General features: G+C 34.7%; 1 long non-coding RNA gene across 1 annotated transcript; it reads left to right on the top strand.

The window, feature by feature from the left end:
* Positions 1–9,040: 9,040 nt before the first annotated feature.
* Positions 9,041–11,232, top strand: LOC148782073 (uncharacterized). Its single transcript, XR_016056167.1, has 2 exons — positions 9,041–9,168; positions 10,768–11,232. It is a non-coding gene; the product is annotated as an uncharacterized LOC148782073 (long non-coding RNA).
* The last annotated feature ends 7,348 nt before the right edge of the window (positions 11,233–18,580 follow it).

Here is an 18,580-nt window from a genome sequence, read left to right as displayed (position 1 = left end):
CAAACCAGGACTCGGACCTGGACCCAAACCTGGACCTGGTTGGGTTTAGAGTCATTCGACCCAAATACTTCTATGGGACCCAGACGCGGACCCGAACTAGAGAGAGAGAGAGAGAGAGTGAGTGAGTGCTTGTTATAAGTGCATCTTCGGCATGTGGCCCATAGTAAGGGGAAATGATTTTGTACTAATTAAATGAATTTTTTAGAAAAAATTACGTAAATATCTAATTTAGTTTCCATTATTATCAAAATATCGAATACTTTCTGTTATTACTGATATGTCCATTTTTTTGGCTTCATAATGATTTTTTTAAAAGAGATGAAACTATCTATTTTTGGCTTCTCAAAACCCGAATTCAGGCCAATTTTGGTTTTTGAAGAACCAAAAATTTTTGTTTTTTCAAGAACAAAAAATATTTCTCTTTCTTATGGGTCCGCTGTGTATTTTATCTCAACTTCTCTCTCCCACTATCAATTAGAAAAGTGAAATCCTCAGCCTACATTTTATTTTTACGGCCTGCAAATTTGAACCTAAAAAATTTAAAGCTCAAAAGAAGGAATGAGGGGAAAAAAAAAAAAGGTATAAAATTGAGAAAAAGAAAAACCCTACGATAATTTCCACATTTGTTTTCCTGTATGCCAAATATTTCCTAAAAAAAATCGACAACACAAGAACCTTGAAAGAAGCAACAAAGTAAGAAGAGAGAGATAAAAGGATTGCCCATTTAGAGCTAGTTTCTTCATTGATAACTCCATGAAAAGAAGCTAGGTTTGTAGGCCCAAAAACTTCGACTCGATCCCCAATCAAGTTCCCAATCGAGTCCCGAAATGGGCTTTATTCACCCATTCCTCATATCTTATGCATAGGATTCGCCCAATTCATAAATAAATGTATGGTTTTATAGGCCAACCCCTTGGGCAATCTCTGTATTTTGGTATTACACGACAACACTAGAACTACTCTCTGCGTTCTTCATCAATAAAGAACTCGTATGTACGGCCAAGATCAAAATTTTGAGCTTCAACTACAGCATTATCATCGTTTAGGACCAAGATTTTGATCTTCCAGTCTCTGTAATTAGTTTTTACCAGAGAGACAATCATCCCACCTTACAATCAAGGAGTATTTCACAGGCCATGAAAATAAAATATAGGATGAGGATTTCACTGACTAAATTGATAGTGATAGAGATAGAGATAGTAGAAAGAGAATACCCAGAGGACCCACATGAGAGAAAAATTTTTAGTTTTTGAAAAATCGATAAAAAATTTGCTTGATTCAGTATTTGAAAAACCGAAAATGAGTAGTTTCGTCTTTTTTAAAAAAATTATTATAAAGTCCAAAAAACTGATATATTAATAATAACATAAAGTATTCGGTATTTTGGTAATAACGAAAACTAAAACGGATATTACATAAATTTTTTTTTTTTTTATTGGGTGAATAGAGGCTTTGGATTCCTTCAAATAATTGTGTTTCCCTGTAGTTTATGTGAGACACGCGGGCTTTGGATTCCTTCCAATATGGCCCGCATTCTTTATTGTTTTACATAATAACTAGAAATTTCTAAGAAACAAATGTATTATCAACATTTATGAATACCCACATGTATCAATATTATTTGGGTCTGGTTTGGCTGGACACAGACTCGAATAGTATTCAGGTCCAAGTTTTGGACTTGGACCTGAGGTTGGGTCTACCTATTGGGTCCCAATTCTAGTCCGATCGATTGCCACCCTTACATGCACCAATAGTGCAATGTAAATGGTACACCATGGGAATAATGTCAGTTTATACCATATTTCTCGTGAAAAACTATATAATTAGACAATTTATTTTTAGCATGAGAAGGTCACTGTCACTATTAATCCTTAGATTACTTCGCAATCACTATTAATCATTAGATTACAATATTTCTCATGGAAAACAATTCAATCATACAGTTTTTTTTTTAGCATGAGAAGGTCGCAATCATTATTAATTATTAGATGTGAAATTGGATGTCTAGGAGTGTTGTAATTTCTTGAACACAAAACTCAAATCAAATTTTCCCAAACTGTTTGATTCACCCCATTGGATTTCAAATTGAATGGCTAAGGGTGATTGTGATATCTTTGTACTAAAAGTAAATAGTCTTATAGTAGGCAATCCCACTTTTCATTGACTAACATCCACTGCAGCCCCTTATCCCATTGCAGAAGGTTATCGCTCAGTACACTTGGGCCGCAGCATTGCTTTGCATGTCAAGTACTGCAGGGTCACTACCGTCCCTTTTGTACTCATGGTGGAACTTTCCAAATTCTGTGGACTCCATGGCAAAAGTTACCCCATCTGGCCACTAGAGGGCATGGGAGGGAGGATAGTCATATCTTCAGAGAGAATGGTGACTACTATGTTTACTCCTGAGCACCATACTTTGCAGCCTTCCTCTTCTAAAGGTGGACAATCAAACTCCTAACCTTCACCTATTTTTTTAAAAAAATTATTAACCGTGAATTTCATTAGATAAGGCGCAGAGCTTCGAAACTACAAAACAAAGGAAAAAGTAGGGGAATACAAAACATACTCCTGACTTCAAGAGAGGAAGCATCACAAACATCCAAATGCAACCTAAAAACTCAAACTTCCAAATCTACCTCCCCCCACTACCTAAGGCCTCAATAACAACCCCACTAAGCACTCCCAAATACATCTACCCTAAAAATTCCACACCAAAGCCAAACAACTCAAAGGAAACCCATTAAGCCCATTTTATTTCGCGATCACCTCATGAACAGGTGTTTGAAGCGATATGGAACGTACATTGAGATAGAGCCCATATGAAAAGCGTGTAGAATATGGCAACATACAAGAAGGTGGCAGTAAACAGCGGCGCCAAAGATGGAACAAGAGAATTTCTAAAAAGAGCTAGGAGAGGGTGAGAAAAAACAAGGGGAAAAAAAAGAAAAGAATAGACAAAGAGGAGGAAAAAGGAACCAAAGAAAAGGAAACCAGCTCCGAGCTCCCACCAACAAAAAGGTGTCTGGCTACAGTAATTTAAACACCCAACAGAGAACTTAAAAAACTATAACAGAGCTTTTCTAAACCCACATGTGGGCTAGACCCGTCTAAGGTATTAACCTAACGAGCTAGATATCAAAGTCATCAAAACGACCCAACGACAGGATTCCTAACCCCATTACTCCCATCTTAGACGTTGACCAAAAGGTGGAGGGAGTCAAAAAAGAGAAAAAGAAGGAAGTGAGTGGGAGCAATGCCAAAGATAAAATGTGAGAGGATATGGGTAAGAGAGGGATGGAATGGGTGGCATGAAGAGAAAAATGGGGACGGAAGAGGAAGAGGGGATGGGAAGGATACTCTTGTTGGGGATGAGAGTGCTTGTAATTGAACTTATTGATATAATAGAACATGAACTCAATGAGAGTGTGGTCTTATGTGGACCATATTAAGCAAATGATATTTGCTAATAACGAACTGAGCTTTATGAGCTAGGTCAGTCGGTTGGAAAAAAATCATATTAGTTGGATATAAAGATTAAACCGATAAGGGTTATAATGGGTCTTCTCTTGATGTGGTCGGAGTATGTCCGGATGAGTGAGCCGAGGAACTGTGTGGCCCTTGTGTGCGATGGAAGCCTTTAGAGACATGGCCAAAACCTCATCTGCGTACCATCACACGATATTGCACATATGAAAGCTACTTTTGGAAAACGAACCACCTATCAGGGTGAAGCTGGTGCATGTGCGAGAGATTACCTATATACATCATAGAGTTGTGGTTGCATCAGGTCTAGATAACCTTGGTACGTCTCTAGAGGAGAACTTGAAATCCGTAGACTTGGATTACGACTCTTTGCCTATTAGCTAGACTTTGATGACCCGCTAATAGGCCCCTTCATAGATTGTGGGTCATGGGCAACACTGGGTTGAGAAAGCAAATGTGGACCGTAGTCCGCAGTAGAAGGTAGAGTGCCCCAGTGTTTATTTATTTATTCCTAGACCATATGGATCATTTTTGCATTAAAGTATTTAATTATGTTTGTTTTAATGTTATATGATTTTGGAATTATTATTTGAATTTTTTAATTTGTAAATATTTTATTTATGAAATTTGGATTTATAAAAACAGAGATATTAATTTTATATTAATTTAAATATGAGTAATAATCCTATAGGACTCTCCTCTACACATGTGTGTAGGACTCCAAAGGATCACCATTAAAGTTGGCACGGATCTCTAAAACATTTATCACATGAGTGTGAGACTTGACTTTTCTATAGATCCGTGTCAAATTTAATGATGATCTTTTGGGGTCATATACATATGGGTGGGGGAGGGTCCTATAGGATTATTTCTCTTTAAATATACAAATTTAATTTTATGAATTTCTAAAAATCATATGTTATTTTTAAATAATTTAAATATTGAATAGGAGGCCCAAATATGTAAATGGGACCACCATGACAATTTGGTGGGACTCATGAAGTGCCACCTAGGGTGGCACACCCCACCTTGAGGAGCTTTCTATTTTGTTTCATCAAGCTTATGGCTTAAGGGTGAAGAAATCCTATGTTTCAGAAAAGCTTGTGTTTTGAGAAAGCTTTGAAATTAAATAAAAAAAGTGTGAGGAAGCTTGTGCATGAAATAAGAGGGCACAATATTATAATTGATTTTTTCTTTCTATTTTAATTGATGAAAAAAATGCTTTAGGAAATTAGGGATAAAGGTTCTAGCACCTTCTATATGATTTTGATGGCCTATCTATGAAATGGATGGCTCATATCTCTCATCACACAAGTCACCCAAGATCAATAATGCATATTCAATCTCACAAGAAGAGACAAGTCATAAAAAACCCTAAACCCCTTGAAGCACTATAAAAAGGGGTGCATCATACCCACATTATCTACACCTAATCTCCTCTCTCTCTCTCTCTCTCTCTCTCACCCATAAGGTTGTATAGGGGGCACCCCCCACATAGTAACTCTCTCTATAAAAACTCTCTCTCTTTCTCTAGTTTATGGTAAAGAAAGGGGGGGAAAGCCCCGACTCTTGTAGATCTCTCTCTCTCTCTCTCTCTCTCTCTCTCTTTCTCTCTCTTATGTTAAGATAAAGAGGCATGCCCACCTAGGTTGATCTCTCTCTCCTATCTTATTTTGATATGGCCTAAAGGGTTAAGGGTGTAGTAAGGAGATGCTATCTCTCTCAACTAATTTATCAATGGGTTCAACTTTAGTTTGAGATTTTGATTGAGATGAGTTCTTATTCCATTAGAGGGTTTTAGCTTAATAGCTTTCCCATGCTTGAGATTGAAGGTTGACCATTGATCCCGCGTCATCGGAAGGTGGTGACTCGGTGTGGGGTGTAAGAAGCCCAATTGAGATAATCTCTGGTACTCTCTTTATTGTTTCTAGCCATATTTACTTCTTGTGTATTTTATTATTCTCAAACATAGTTTATGTCTTTCTTTGGTTATTAAAAGAAAGGTTTTAAGTGACATCAAGTTTTAAGATCCTATATTTGTTTTTTATATTTCTTTTGAAGTTATTTTATTGTAAAAGGACTACTTGTGAGTGATCTAAGCCGTGAAAGAAAAAAAAAAAAAAAATAAAAGAAGAAAAAAGAATATATACTTCGGCTCGATCACATAAAGTCCTTCTTTCAAACCCCCTGGTGAACACACTCTCTCTCCATCTCTCAATCTCTTAAAAGCAGCAAAAAGACTTAATAAGAAGAAAAACATAGCTAAACAAACAAAAGGGAAGAGAGAAAGAGGAAGGAAGAAGAAGGAAGAGGACAACCCAAAAGAGCAAAAGACGAGAGGCGAGGAGAAGAAGGATAACACCAGCAAAGATAAAGAGAACAACATAAAAGAAAAAAAAAACCAAAATGACAAAAAAGAAAAACTTAAAAGCATGAGCACAACAGGGAAATAAAGCAAATGAGGGATAAAGAGCCAAAAGAAGATAGAAGCGCACAATAGAGAAAGCTCAGATCTTAAAAAAGGCAACCAGATCTAAAGCGTAGTCCTACGATCTGAGACAAGAAGCCCAGATCTGCTGCCTCTAGCCTTATATCTAAGACAAGAGAAAAACACAAAATCTACAGGAAGAAAAAATACCAGAAGAAGAGAAGAGAATCCCACCTGAAAAAAGACACTAGTTACCTAAAACCACACATTCCCTTCCTTTGATCTTTCCCCATATTGAGAAAGATATTGTTCAAGGAAAGAAATAAAAGCTATTAAAGGAATAGTCTGATGTTAAGATCGATGTTCAAAAACATAAGGGAACTATTTTCTTAAAGGTCAGTCTTTCATGTCATTGAGAAGGAAAGATTTTTCAAAACATGTTCATGAGCGAAGTCATAGCCTTGGGACCATGCATGCAAAATCATCAAGCTATAGCCCCGCATGGGGTGTCTCATGGATGACACATTTGGATTACCTCTCAAAATGTTAGTCACAGATGGACCTTGACTAGCTCCCAGTCCAACATGCAAGTGTGAGAACGTAGTTGTAGGACTTGAGCCAAAAGCTAGCGCTATCACAAGTATATATTGGAAATCACTCTAGTTCAATGAAAGAGGGAATACATTTGGGCTCAGTATCAAGGATGAATACTTAGACATTAAGGAGTTCGGGCTGCATATTTGGCACAGGCTCTAAACAAATAATTTAGGGCTCACCTCAAAAATCCACTAAAAGAAGTTGTTTTAATTGATCATCACTACCTCAGTAAGTATATATTATATTTAGAAAAGGAAAACGTTTATATAAGGTCGAGGCTCTAAACAATCAATTTAGGGCGCACGTCAAAAATCCACTAAAAGAGGTTCATTTGAAGCCCAAGAATCCTCAAATTGATTATCTCAAACTCAAGATATATAGACATGAGAAAAACATGATTTCAAGTATTAGAAATAGTGCATCTTGTAATGCATTTTGGGACTGTTAATATTCAAGATTTTCAAGTGTTCCTAGATATGCTTGATCTACACGACTTTTGTTTTTAAATTTTATAATTAGAGATGAAAATAAATTTTCTGGCCATCATAAAGATTCCCAATATCGAAATATCTTTCAACATTATTTGAAGGTGTGCTTTACATTGATTATTGAGAGTCTCAGCCCTATACAAACCATACCCTATAGACAAGGGTGTGAACAATTAAGATTACTATAGTTGCCCCTTTAATTATTCTAGGTTAATGAGTACAGGTATTTTTATCATTGAAAAAATATCATTAATATTATCACCAAAAGACAAAAGGTAATTATGGTGTATTTTAATATTATCACCAAAAAAATATTATTAATTTTGGTTTTCATATCTCTTTCTATATATAATGTATAGGAATTCATATGGTACACACACACATATATATTGACAAAAAGTTAAGGATGGAAGTAAATAAGCTAGGAAATAGTTTGTAGTAGGGTGTAAAATAAGGAAGTGATGAAGACAAGGGGGTTGCCGTGTCGAACCTTAGATCTACAGGCTAGATTGGCAAAGCATCCCATAAAAAGCCCAGCATGTGAACTTATTAAATTCTAATAAGGCCTCTTTTGAAATAATCAAAGCCTATGAAAGAACAAGAGAAAGGCATATAACAAAGTTAGCTTAATTAAATTCCAAAACAAGGTACTTGTCAGTTTTACCATGAGGGCTAGGTGCATGCATAGGCTCTCGCAGTCACCTTAACAATAGGCTCAAGTTAGGTCCAAAGTACTGAAATCTCATGAAAAACACTTTATAAAAACTCTTAGGCTATTTGGAAAGTTACATGAAGATTGAACTAGCTTTGGGTGTCAATCTCAAGTTCACAGCGAGCCCAAGATGGGCGGAGAGAACCCTTTTCCAAAGAATTTAGTGCACAAGACGAGAAGATTTGTAGCCATGTGAGTTTTAAAATATAATGCCTCATAGAGGACTCAGCTTAAGCAAAGAAAGCTTGAAGGAGTTTATATGTGAAATTCCAGTGGAGAAACGCAATCTGCACCTTATTTCATGTCTAAATTTCAGCAATCGAAGGTAGATAAAGGTTTCTATCAAATTATGAACCACAAAAGAAAGTTTTACCACATGGTCTGCTCCTTGGTGGTCCATCAGCCACACCGGCTAAGATTCGCCTTAAAACCAGATAGAAGGAAATTAAGAAAATTCTAGGGAAAATAAAAGAAATGCTGGAAAGAATATGGAAATAAAACAATGAATTTCAACAAATAAAGCAAGATGAATAATATAAGAAAATAAAAGGAAAAGTGAGTGGGTCTACTGTCTGCCCGACACAAGGAGTTGGTGGCATAAGTTTGAGTAGTTAATGCAAGGGGATTATTCATGTTGTTTTTCAAAGAGTTGACTTGTGACACTCGATTTCTGCGTTCTTGCATAGTTAGAGAGGCCTCCAAGTTGGGGTGGACCACAGTGATTTAGGGTTCGACCACGATGAAGGCCTAGTTTTAATTTTAAGTGAGGTTTAAAAAAGTGGATCGGTGCCCCAAATTGACCACCCTAAGGGCGTGTTCGATCACATGAAGTTGCCTCCCAGAAGTTGGAACTTACATGTTACTGAGTTTTCTGTTTGATAAAACAAGGTAAATTTATTATAGGAACTTCTTTAGTACTGTAGAAGTTCTCACTTTTAAGCTTTAAAAAAATTATGTCAAATTCTATAGAAGTTAAAAAAAAAAAGAGTTTCGAGCGGATGAAAGGGGAACTTTGTCCCGATGAAAAAAGCTTACCATCCCGATGAAAAAGGCTCGTGTTGAAAAACTCTAGCCACGTACCATCCTTTTCGAGCACCATTGTTGCAAGAAGCCCTAGCCACATACCATACATTTCTCTACTCTCTCTCTCTCTCTCTCTCTCTCTCTCTCTCTCTCTCTCTCCTCTCTTCTCTCTTTATCTCTCTCATCAAAAGCACAAAAACAATATTGGTTGCAAGACCAATAGCGAGTTGGAGGTAAGAAATTTCTCCCCCATTTTTTATCATCCCTTTGTGCTAGGAGAAACCAACACTCACGACCATGTTATCAATTTTGCAGGGTTGGAATCATCTAACTGCAAGTTTGTGCTTGGTATAAAGATCACGATGCACCAGATATGAGATTATTGAACCAATAAAAGGCCTATTTTTTTCATATTATTTTTCACTAGGATTTATGGTGTGAGTCTTTTCATTTCTCCCTCCACCATATGCTCATTCTATTTGATTATTCTCTCCTAATGATGTAGCTCTATTTTTGTAATTTACAGAGAGAATATTTTCAATTGGGATTTAACAATATTTCATTGTCAAAAAATTTCAAACTATTCTAATTCTAGTTCCTAAAAATTATAATTCTAACCGCAAGTTATTTGGTTACTAAGCAAAAAAAAAATCTAATTTTTTGTCATTATGCAAGCTATTTCCTATGGAATGATCGTACTTTGCAGTTATTGTATAGAAATTAGCTATCATGTTTTAATGTGTAGTACACTTGTAATCATTCCATATGATGCAATTTGTGTTATACCCTTGGAAATATACATTTGGTTCATTAATTATTTTCTTGGGTTGATAAACTTTTGTAGCTCTCATATACCCCTAAACTCATTCCCTTTTGACCACTGTATGTTCAATTGGTAATCTCGGCATGTGAAAATTAATGGAACTAATTATCTTAATTTTATGTATTTCAAAATGGAGATATAAAGTGAGCACATTATAGATTCATTACTTCTGCTATTTGGAGGTTGTTCTTGAAATAAAAAAACGCATTCCAATTTTCATGTCTCATACTACAAATTAGGATGGAACTTTTGAATAAAATCCCTTAGATATATTAATAGGCTTGATATTCATAAAAGAGTTGTTGATATGATTGATATTGTTGTTATTTGTTGATCACTTGATTACTCTCTTTTTTTTAATTGACTTTTCCAAAATATTGTAATTACAGAATCCAATAGAATCAATTTATATATGCTTATCATCTCTATGTTTATATTATGCCTTCTTTCTTTCTGAATATTTTCTATTGAAAAAACCAAGACATACAACACCCTTGGTCATGGTTCTATCAGATATGCATTGGTAATTAATATTGCTATTTGTTATCTTATTGTTTATTCATAGCAAATATGACTCTCTTTGTTGATTTTATGGCAGAAGCTAAAACCTAAGAAGTTTACATTGATACTAGCTTTGAATCTCTATGTCATTTAGTTGTATGTTATATTCTTTGATTATTCATTATCATAAAAGCCTTCTTTTGTACATACTCACTTCAATGACATGGCAAAGAAGCATACAAGCTTACTAGTATCCTCTTTGGGATCTTCCTTGTTGATACACTCAATGGGGGTATGTCCTGATTTTTAGCATTTCCCTATTTTCGGACATTCAAACAAAAACTTATTCTTATTAATTGTTTTTTTCTAGTCATTTTGAATGGTTTTGGATTGTCTATTTAAAGGTCACTCAGGTGACTATGGCCTACTAGACAGTTGTAAGGTTTCCGAAAGGTTTCAAAGGAACTGAAAGCCGGAAGGGCTTATTTTATCTTGGTTCAAAGCTCTTAGTTACTCAAAAATCTCTCACCTAGTTCTCTTTGGGATAAAACTCTGATGTCCTCACAATTCATGATTCTCTCCCACAATCCTCTTTGAGATAAATAGCTCTCACCTTTACGCCTTCTCTCACACTAACCATGATAGTTAATATGTACAGGGTGAGTTTCTTACATTAGTCTCAATATCAATTATTCTTACATTACTCCGACAGGAAACATCATCAATCAAAGCAACCCACTATTGCCGAGATGATGACTATAGCCATGATAGAGATGGCCCATAGCATTAAGATGCTGGTGTATGATAGCAGACCTAACAGCAATACTCTTCTTATCATTACTCCAGTGACGGATCGTCTGTCTAAGGCTAGGAGTGATGCCTTTAAGATTGTTGAAGCCATGTGGAAAGAAGGTGAAGTTGGTGATGAAGTGCTTTTAATTGTGACAACGATCTTCCAAGATTATGTAAATGCGGAGATGTTACTAACTTGGAGGATCAAAGGATGTAAAGGGCTACTTTGATTGGGCGATGAAACACCTCTTATAGATCTTTGATTGTCTATGTTTTAAAATTGTTTTGTGGTTTTGGATAGTGAACTTTTTATATTGTATTAAACCTGGGCAAGGACCTAAAATGTATTTATTTAATATCAATGTATTATAATGGAGTTGTATGTTGCTTTATGGTTGAAGTCTTTTGTTTTATGGATTACATCTTTTTGCTTTACAGGTGACATCTTAAAGATTGCTTTATGGTTGAATTTAATTGTTTTATGGATTGCATCTTATACAGATTGCTTTACAATTAAAGTCAATTACTTTATGGATTACATCTTATAAAGTTTGTTTTATGATTGAAGTCAATTACATTATAGATTGCATGATATAGAGTTTGCTTTATGGTTGAAGCTTTTTACTTTCTGTATGCCATCTTATTTGTATTTTCTTCATGGATGTGGATGGCTTTTTTCATATAATAGTTTGATTATAGATTATGAGTATTGTTAGCCTTGTCATCTGTAGTTATGGATCCCCAGCGGCGTCGGTTGTTGGTAAACATTAGGTGTTGCATATACAACATGTTGCATTGCATATTGGTATATCACTACCCAAATGAAGAGGGGGCGTGTTCATACTTGAATTTTTACTGACGTCAATTATGTCAAATACTGCTGACAAAGCACCCATATAAGTGCCTCATCAAGTTACGAATGGAGAAAAATGATTTTATCGATCTATGTAATTTGTTAAAGAAGATGACAAACATTACAAATACAAGATATTTGATAGTTGATGATTAAGTAGCCATATTTTTAAGCACCGTCACACATGATCAGCAGAATAGGGTGATCTAAATCATAAGTTACTTCTTTAATAGAGTTTTAAAAGGATATTAGAATTGAAACCCTTGTTCCTTCAACCACCAAGCAATGAAATGCTAGCCCACATTGCTGGTGATACACTATGCTTTTACCCTTATTTAAAGATATGTGATTGTCAAGGAATCCACATTGCCGTTCTCACATCCCAGTGAGAACTAATATATTGGTATGATCTTTTTGTCTTAATATGATTGTGTCGGAGTTATTAACAAAACTCATGTCCCCTCTCAAGTTTGTAGTTGACTGCATAATTGTTTTCGAAACAGAAAATGTTTTCTAATCCAAAATGTTATGGCTGAAGTTGGCTTCGACATGTGCTTCCATTGTGTACTTGTAGGTTGGGAAGGATCTGCATCAGGTTCTAGATTCATATGTGACGCAATTGGTAATGAACGCAGTACACTTGCAGTGCCTGAGAGTAATTCCATTACATTATTTTTTATTGCTTCGGTTTGTAATATTTGGCTATATAATATACTCATTGCACAAACATTGAGCAAGAAAATACTACCTCATAGATGGTGGCTACCCTACTACGCGTTGTTTTCGAAGACCATATTGAAGAATCTGTTACCATCTAAACCAATTTACTTCTGGCCCACAGGCTCCTCAGGATCATAAGGAGTTATTCAACAAGCAGCATTCAACGCTTAAAAATGTGGTGAAGAGGAAATCTAGGTTATGGAAGGCCATATTTCTTATACTCATGAATCAAATGCAATATCCTTTGCAAACACAGGTTAATGGAGTTGTTGCATGTGCAATATTACACAACTACATCATGATGACATGAGGAACTGATAGCAGAAGATGTTAAAATCCTAATCTGTCACTCTCTCTCTCTCTTCATCACCTTCTCTTCACTCTCTCTTAACAGCCTCTCTATCTTTAAAACCTCCTAAGAAAAAAGCAGTGGAAAACCGCCTTCATAATATACGTGGAGCATCTTCCTTTTTGCATCACTCGACAAATAAAAAGAAGGCAGTAAAACCAAAAGGAGGTAATCCTAAATTCATTTATGATGTTCTTTATGTTCCTGGCTTGACTCAAAATCTTTTAAGTATTTGTCAATTGATGATATTCAGTCAATTTCAATGGAGATGAATGTGTGATTTTTGATAAAATAAATAAACAGATTATAGCCAAGGTGAAAATGACCCCAAATAAGGTTTTTTCTATGGTAATGTCGTTATGTGAAAATTATGCATTGAGTTCGAAAAATATTGATAAATCTTACTTGTGGCATTTAAGATTTGGGCATTTAAATTTTCAAAGTTTGAAATTGATAAATCAGAAGGTATGGTAATTGGGCTACCACAAATAAATGAAGAAAGAAAAATATGTGCAGGCTGTATTTATGGAAAATTACATAGATTACCATTTTCATAATCATCTTGGAGAACTACAGCTCCATTAGAATTGGTTCATGCTGATACTTGTGGACCAACTCAGAGAGAAACCTTTAATAAAAAAAAGGTATTTTCTATTAATTGTTGATGATTACAGCAGAATGATGTGGGTATATTTCTTAGCTCAAAAATCAAAAGTATTTTCAGTTTTTACTCAGTTTAAAGTTGATGCAAAAAAACAAAGTGGTTTTCCATTAAAAGCTTTGAGAACAAATCAAGGAGGAGAATTTACATCAAAGGAATTTTGGATTTTTTGTAAAAAAAATGGAATCAGAAGAGAGTTGATAACAGTCTATACTCCACAACAAAATGAAGTAGCAGAAAAAAGAAACAGAACAATAGTCGAAATGGCTCAGAGTATGTTGAAAGGTAAAAATCTTCCTAATAAATTTTGGGTTGAAGCTGTTTATACCGTTGTTTATATTTGAGTAGATCTCCTACAAAATCCCTCCAAAATAAAACACCTTTTGAGGCATGGTATAAGAGAAAACCAAAAGTAAATTATTTCAGAGTTTTTGGATGTATTGCTTATGGAAAAAGTACCTCTCAAGACAAAGAAAAATTTGATGAAAAAGGTGAAAAATATATCTTTCTTGGATACAGTGAAGTTTCAAAAGCTTATCGTCTTTACCATTTAAAAACAAATAAATTGGTAATTTCCAGTTATCTTTGATGAGAAAAGTGAATGGAACTAGAATGAAAACTCTAGCAAAGAAACAAGAATTTTAGAAAATGATGATTCAAATGGAAGTCCAGATCCAAGTCCTTCAAATCCAAGACAAGAAGTTCAAGTTTAAGTTCTTCAGATTCAGAGACACCTCCCAGAAAAGTAAGGTCTCTTTTAGATATTTATGAATCATGCAATGTTGCTTTCTTTTCTAGTGAACCATGAAATTTTAAAGAAGCAGCTAAAGAAGAAATGTGGTTAAATGCTAGGACTAAAGAAATGTCTATTATAAAGAAAAATAATACATAGGAATTAGTAGATCACTCAAGAGGAAAAGAAATAATTGGTTTGAAATGGATTTACAAAATCAAATATAATGAAGATGGGTCCATTCAAAAGCATAAAGCTCGACTAGTGGCAAAAGGTTATTCACAACAACCTGGAATAGATTTTAATGAAACTTTTGCCCCTGTTGCTAGAATGGAAACCATTCGCACTGTTTTGGTCATGGCTGCCCAATTAAAAATTCCAGTTTTTCAATTGGATGTAAAATCTGCTTTCCTGAATAGGGAACTTGAAGAAAATGTTTATGTTGAACCATTGGGTTTCATTGAAAAATGAAATGAAGAAAAAGTTTAAAAACTGAAAAATCTATTATATGGATTAAAACAATCCCCAAGAGCCTGGAACATCAAAAATGATAAATATTTTCAAAAAAATAGATTTGAAATGAGCCCAAGTGAGCCTTCACTTTATGTTAAAAAGGGAAGTAGAAATTCCTTCCCAATTCTATGTCTTTATGTAGATGATTTGATTTATACTAGTACAGACAGAAGAATGATGGAAAAATTTAAAAAAGCTATAAAGAAAGAATATGAAATGACCGATTTGGGAATTATTAAATATTTTTTTGGAATTTAAGTAAAGCAGTCAGATGGATAAATATTTATCTCTCAATAAAATATGTTGAAGATCTCTTGAAAAGATTTAGAATGTCAAATTGCAAACCAGTGACTACTCCAATGGCAGTGAATGAAAAATTGTCAAAATATGATAGTGAAGAAAAAATTGATGCATCGGTTTATCGAAGCTTGGTGGGATCTTTAATTTATCTGACTAATACAAGGCCAGATATTGTGCATGCAGTCAGTATTTGTTCCAGATTAATGAATGAACCAAGCAAATTGTATTTTGCAATAGCAAAAAGGATTTTAAGATATATCCAAGGAACAAAAAAACACTGTACCAAATATATTTCTGAAAATAATACTAATCTTGTTAGATTTTCTGATAGTGATCGGGCAGGTTCTATTGATTATCAAAAAAGCACTTTCGGCTATATATTCTGCCTAGGTATAAAAGTGATATCGTGGTCATCAAGAAAGCAAAATATTGTGGCTTGCAGAAGCCAAATACATCTCAGCAACAGGTGCAGCATGTGAAGTTGTGTGGCTCAGAAGAGCTTTATCAGACAACACGTCAGCCATTGCAATGAAGAAAAATCCAGTATTTCACAGCTGATCGAAGCACATAGAAATACGACATCATTTCATCAGGGAGCTGACTGAAAAAGGAGAAATCGAGCTAAAATTTATCAACACAAAAGACCAGCTTGTAGAATTTTTCACGAAAACAATTACAACAAATAAATTTATCTAGTTCAGAAATATAATGAGAGTGACAAATTAAGGAGGAATGTTAAAATCCTAATTTGTCACTCTCTCTCTTCACTGCCTTCTCTTCACTCTCTCTTAACCGTCTCTCTCTCTCCCTCTAAAACCTCCTAAATAAAAGGCAGTGGAAAACCGCCTTCATAATATACGTGGAGCATCTTCCTTTTTGCATCACTCGACAAATCGAAAGAGAGCACGCATAAAAAATTGCATGTATTTTGTAGAGGACCATCTCAACTTTATAATACGACGATAAAAAACAAACATCCCTTGAAGGCTTATAAATAGGGCGTAGGTTCCTATTTTGTGTGTGTGAGAGTGTAAAAAAAAAGGGAGTTTAGTTAGAATCTAGGGGTTTTGTTGTATGTAAAAGAAAGTAAGAAAGAAGGTTATGGTTCCTAACGACCATAACATTTGTTTGTTATCAAAATTATTTCTATGAAATAGTTAAATATTGCTTCCTCTTCACCCCAATTATTTTTCTTTATTATTTTTTGATCAAATTATTGTATCGGTGCTTCTGCAAAATTCCCAACGTAAGAGAGCTGTGTTTGCAGAGGGTTGAGAATTAACTAATTAACTGGTAATTGAAGGAGATGATGGTTTCTTGCAATTCACTCAGGGACAAGCTGATCATAATGACAACATCAGTCTACGAAACACCATGGCGACGCAGCTGTGGGAGGCCCACCTAAATCTCTAGAAGTTTTTTGGCATATTTTTTATGTTGAAATAGTTGCTTATAACAATTTTTTATCATTTGAACAATTAAGGTTTTGTAATAATGCACTACCATTGCTTTCCTTGTTGTATTTCTCAAGAGTGATTTATGACCAGTACTATTGTATTGAATGTATGTCACTAAGTTGTGTTCAAGCTTTTATAGGTTATTGTTGAATGGGATGGTTTCTTACTACGTGTATATGGATGTATAAGTGGTAAATGTATGACACTAAGTTGTGTTCATTTTATTGCATTTTCAGTAATGTATGTTTAAACTATTATAATTTATTGTTGAATGGGCTGGTTTTGTACAAGCTTATATATGGATCCATGAATTGTAAATGTTAGTTGACATGCATCAACTTAATAACAATTGACCTACTAAAGATAGGAACGTTGCTTTATTATAACTGCCAAATATTATCATAATAATATGAGCTAGTGGAACCCTATAGAAGAGGCCCAATTGTCTCTTGTTGAAAGACGTCAAGAAAGGGGGGAGGGGGTGGGCTTCAATAAAGGTGCATGGAACCATATGAAACAATACATAGTAAGCAATTAAGGGAACTTTTATGACTTGGAACAGCTGAAGAGGAATTTCAACCAGTTTGGTTCAATATACATAGAAATACAATAAAATGAACACAACTTAGTGACATACATTCACCACTCATACATCTATATACAACTAGTAAGAAACCATCCCATTCAACAATAACCTATAATAGCTTGAACACAACTTAGTGACGTACATTCAATATACTAGTACTGGTCACAAATCATTCGATTAGCCTCATCCCAACCATATGGGATCGGTGTACAGCGGTGAGTTAAAACACATTGGTTGTCTATTTCTTTGTGGTTTTGCAAGTTCCAGTGCAATGTTCACATAATTCAATACATACGTGTGTTCCATTTACAAGGGTTTAATTTTGTGAAGAAGTACAAAGGCAAGTCTTTGTCTGTATACTTCAACGAATTGGAGAAGATATGTGGGACAAATGGTTCGGATTGAAGCATCGGATGATTCGGATTTAAGCCATGTGGAAGGGGGGAAGAAATAAGCGTTGATATCTTCCTAAAGGCATTTCGGCATCTCAAGTCTTCCTAGGCATCCAGTATTTTCTTTCATTAAAGTTCTAATTGTTATCTTTTTTCTTTTTAATGTTGGGAACGTTATTGGACAAGCACCTATGCTGGTTTATTATTGAATGAGATTTATTTTTGAGGTTGAGATGTGCATACATGAGTAGTCAATGTATATCACTAAGTTGTGTTTTGTATAATAGGCTGGTTTTTTACTGCTTGTATATGGATGGATGAATTGTGCATGTGTGTTTGTACATTGTACTTAAGCTATTATAGGTTATTATTGAATGAGATTTTTTAGAGGTTAGGATATAGATGCATAAGTGGTGAATGTATGTCACTAAGTTGTGTGCAAACTATTGGATTACGTACCCAAGTAATTTCGTGGTGGTTGGTTCCTTTACTTCTATTTGACAAATTATTAGGCTTCTGTAGAAATTTGCCGAGCTATTGGGCAAACAATAGTACAATTCAAAAGAATACAAGAAACCATATCCATGATTGCCATCACTGCCGAAAGATATGAGTGTGCATTTGTTTGTATACGTGTGTGTGTGTGAGAGAGATAGTTTGTATTCGGTTTATGAAGAAAGGCATCGACTACCTACTTATAAGATTTAAACACCTATTCCACTTCATAATTGTAAAAAAACTCAACAAATTGTATACCTACAATAGTCAAGAAAATATGCTGATTTATATTTTAAGTCAGTAGATTTGGAAACTAGTGACCTAGTACACAATACTTAATTGAGGTTGTGCTTGACAATGTCTGGAGACTACTTGAATTTTGAGGTGCAATGAAGTTTATTATGCAGCATCTCATTCAATTGTTGTATAAATATATATCTCTCTACGATACTTCTCTCACTCATCAATTAAAATTTCTCTCTCTCTCTCTCTCTCTCTCTCTCTCTCTCTCTCTCTCTCTCTCTCTCAATCCAACATATTTTACTTTCAATTGATATTTTATCCTAAAAAGAAAAAATCTAAAACTTAATAAAAAATAAATAATCTTCAGGTCTCAATTTTAATATTTCACATCTTACTAATTACTTCTACAGCTAATTCAACATAGGTAC

This window comes from Amborella trichopoda, chromosome 5 (genome assembly GCF_054954075.1).
Source record: "Amborella trichopoda isolate Santa Cruz 75 chromosome 5, AtrichopodaSantaCruz75HAP2 v2.0, whole genome shotgun sequence".
NCBI classification, from domain to species: domain Eukaryota; kingdom Viridiplantae; phylum Streptophyta; class Magnoliopsida; order Amborellales; family Amborellaceae; genus Amborella; species Amborella trichopoda.
This window is presented reverse-complemented; position numbering and strand designations above follow the sequence as displayed.